Genomic DNA, 3,858 nt, shown 5'->3' with positions numbered 1-3,858 from the left:
TTTGCCATTAGCGATATATACGGCTTATTATATAGATTAGAATTTATTATTGTGTAATTGTTATATATTGTACAGTTGATAAACTATGTTTTATCATTTTGCTGTTATACAGGATGTTTCAAGAACACAGAATAATATGAAAATTTGTGTTGATGAAAAAATATTATATTGTTTTAGTTGTTTTATTGTCTCGTTTTTTGCGATTAAAATTAAAACAATGAAAAAAATTAAATAACTTAATTTCTACGAGAGCAGTTTATTTTGTCAGTGAGTTTTTAAATATGATATATACGCAGTAGCTTCGAGTGCATAACTACAGCCCTCAACTGCCACTTATTAATAGACTATTTTGTCGACTTGTTGGCGCAGTGGTTAAGGCAGTAGGACGTCCTCTTACTGTTGTGATAGTCTCGGTTTTGAATGCTGCTGGGGCATGGATGTAATTTATATTTGTGATTGTAATTTTAAAATTAATTGTAATTGTAATTGTATATGTAAGTGATTGTTATTATTTGTCTTTTATTATTATTAGTTTTTCTTTGTCAACGATTAACGGCAGACAATTTCTGGAATTTTAATGAAAATGTTAAATTTTTAACTGTTATCCAGCATATTCCCCAGATTTAGCCCCCTATAACTATTTATTGTTTCCAAACCTGAAAAAATGGCTGACTGGTAAGAGATTTGCTTCGCATGAAGCATCACTGAAATAAACGCGTGTTGCCAAGGTCTTGAGAAAACTTATATGTGTTATAATGATATAGTGTTGTGAATTTTGGCTATTTAATAAAACTGTAATATTTGCAATTTCTTGACCGACATGTTTCAGTATTTATACAAAATCAATTTGTGCCTAATTTGTTGCATAGCAGATTTATTAATTTAAAAATATCTAGAAATATAGTCGATTTTCTCATTCGAAATTTTACTTTATACTTATTTGCACTTTTAATAAATACAGATTACATTTTAATGATTTAAAGTATACTTTATTGTATGATCCTCATTTAATTGCTGTTTTTCTGTTTTAGGTAAGACCTCCGGATATTTTATTGGCTATTTGTAAGTATTACTTACACAGATATACTTATAAGACCGCTAGGATATTACTAATTATATTTATATTAATACGTTTACGATATTAAAATACATTTTTGAGTGTAAAAAATAGAGTTACTTTAATATAAACAATGACAATAAACCTAAATATTAGAAATAATCGAAATATTAGAGATAAATCAATGCAAAGAATAATTAATTAAGCTATTGAATGCTATAATTTATTATAAAAGTAAGCTAAATATGAAGAACCGTGAATTAAATATTACGTTCAGATAAATGGGTGCATTCACTGGTACTTCATTATTATTATTTTGGTGCTTATTGGTTTCGATGAAAAGAAATAGTGATAGAGTGAAATAGAGTGACAAAAGAAATTTGAAATTAGTGACCAAATAATTAGTAATAAAATATTAATTTTTAACCTATGTCATAAAATGGGAAAGGGTTTTAAACGCAAAAACTATTAATTGACTTAAACAGCCATTTTATTTAAATGAAAGACGAATTTGTTGAACGGCGTTAGAAAGCGAAACTAAGGGTTTTGTTCTATTAGAAAACAGACTAACCATCTCACTCGAGTTCGAGTTCAGTTGCTCATGTGTGAGTTCATTTTAGCTCGTTTAACGATAAGTAACCAAAATGAAGCAATATTTGAATCAAATCTGATGAATCAAATCAAAAACTGATATCAACTGCGTTCGAATTGCGTTTCACACCGATCATAGTAAGCAGTACGAACAAGAAGTATAAGAGGTTAATATAACCAAAATCTATCAGAAAATCTAATTTATTAGCTTTATGCTAATAGATGGTGATTTGAATCCTTCATAGAAATACTTAATGTTAAAAATAACAGCTAGTTCAGTATATATTTCAGGGAACAATTTTTTTTATTTCGGTTAGCAACGTTCTGGTTCGACCCGCTTATAAGAAATCCGAGATATGTGTATGCCAGAGGCTTACACCATCCTGTTATTTTTTACTTGCCTTAAGGGCATACATGGGTTATAGAAAATTTTGTTTATTTTCATTTCTTTCTACGGGACTTGTTAATATAGATTGGAAAACAGCAATCAATTATACATGGGTTGTTATTATTGATGACATATTCTGACCTTTTTGGTAAAGCCGTAATTCTGTTTCTGTACGATATACAGAGCGAACCTATTTTCTCAAGTTTCTTTTGAAAATAAATTCAAATTCACATATTCAAATGAATTGTTTGGCCACCAGCGCTTAGCTCGTAATGAATAATTTCTTTCCAAACTCACCAAAGGTTAAACATCACCTTGTTTGCCCACAAGGTAGGATTTCCAACCCTTTGCAAAAGTTTCCCAACTTTTGCTACTATCTTGTCGTACGTGATCCACTTTTCATCGACCGTAAACATTTATTTGAAGTGTAGTTCGATTTCCTTTCGTTACAAGGAAGATTTAGAAATAAAAACTAAATCTATTCAATGTATCTGTTCATTATGTGGAATGTATATTCAGTATCAGTTTAATGTAAAATGTTAAAAATTGTTTTGTTGTTGTTGTTTAGTTCCTTGCTCAGTTGAAACATGTCTACATTGATACTTTAATGAATTTCATTGACTTTTAGCAACTGATTTATCACAACCCGTGGGCCATCCATCAATTGATAGGTTTTGAGTTGGAAATATAGAATAGTCCATATGGGCATTATATAGAGATAATGGGTGAATTAACATAATTCATAGTAGCATTCTAAATACAAATATAAGACAAGACCCTACTATTTCCCGAATAACCTTAATGTCAAATAAATAAGTATAAATCTCAATCAGTGTTTTCTCTTCCCGTGAAATTTTCTTCCAATGAACGTGAGTGTTTAAACAAAATAAATTACAACCATAATCTCTACAGCTGTTTTATTTATGGCACCATCTTCTTACAGATATGTGAATTACCTTATCGATTATATATTCATTAAGAGATTTCAATAAATTAATACTCAATCGGTCTGAAAGAAAACTAGTTATTTGGAGAATATACGGGCAGCTGAATAACGAAAATTGATATTGACAATCTTTAATACCCGAATAGGTTCATTTTTATTTTCGTCCATTTATTCTCTTTAAGAAAGAGATAAAAAAGATTTACCAGAACTAATAAGCTACACAAGAACGATGTAATAACGTAATAAAACGTATAATATTGTGCTTTCAACTGTGATTGTACTCATATGTTTATAATGCTTGATCAGAGCAATGTTTAAGGTTATGCAGGTAGAAATGATCATATAACTGTACTATTGACAGTTTTTGGTCATATTCAATATGCAAATATTTCCCGTTTTTTTTATAGAAGGGTAAGTCGGTCTATACATTCTAATAAGGGATTGATTGATCTCATGATGAGGATTTATTGAAGAACTAATTGATAAAATATATAATATATATGATATATATGAGTGATATATAAGTTTACAAGTTTGACAAATTTATCATAAAATTAATATAGTAAGTTCAACCAGTCAGTATATAATGAACCATTATTAACACTCTTATAATTTTGGATTATAATATTAACTAGTTTTTAAGCCTTATTAAAAATTTATTTAATTGTTATGACATATAAATTCTTCCAATCTTTGAATTGCCGATCGGCGAAGTATGGTCTGCTATATGCTAGTATATAATTGGTTACAAAATTTACTAACCTACTAATTTAACATATATATATATATATATTTATATATATATATTTATATATATATATATATATATATATATATATATATTTATATATATATATATTTATATATATATATATA

Source organism: Rhynchophorus ferrugineus, unplaced genomic scaffold (assembly GCF_030347505.1).
Source record: "Rhynchophorus ferrugineus isolate W39M unplaced genomic scaffold, kcgeb_rfMv2 rfM2, whole genome shotgun sequence".
In the NCBI taxonomy this organism is placed as follows: Eukaryota; Metazoa; Arthropoda; class Insecta; order Coleoptera; family Curculionidae; genus Rhynchophorus; species Rhynchophorus ferrugineus.
Note: the sequence above shows the minus strand (reverse complement) of the source record.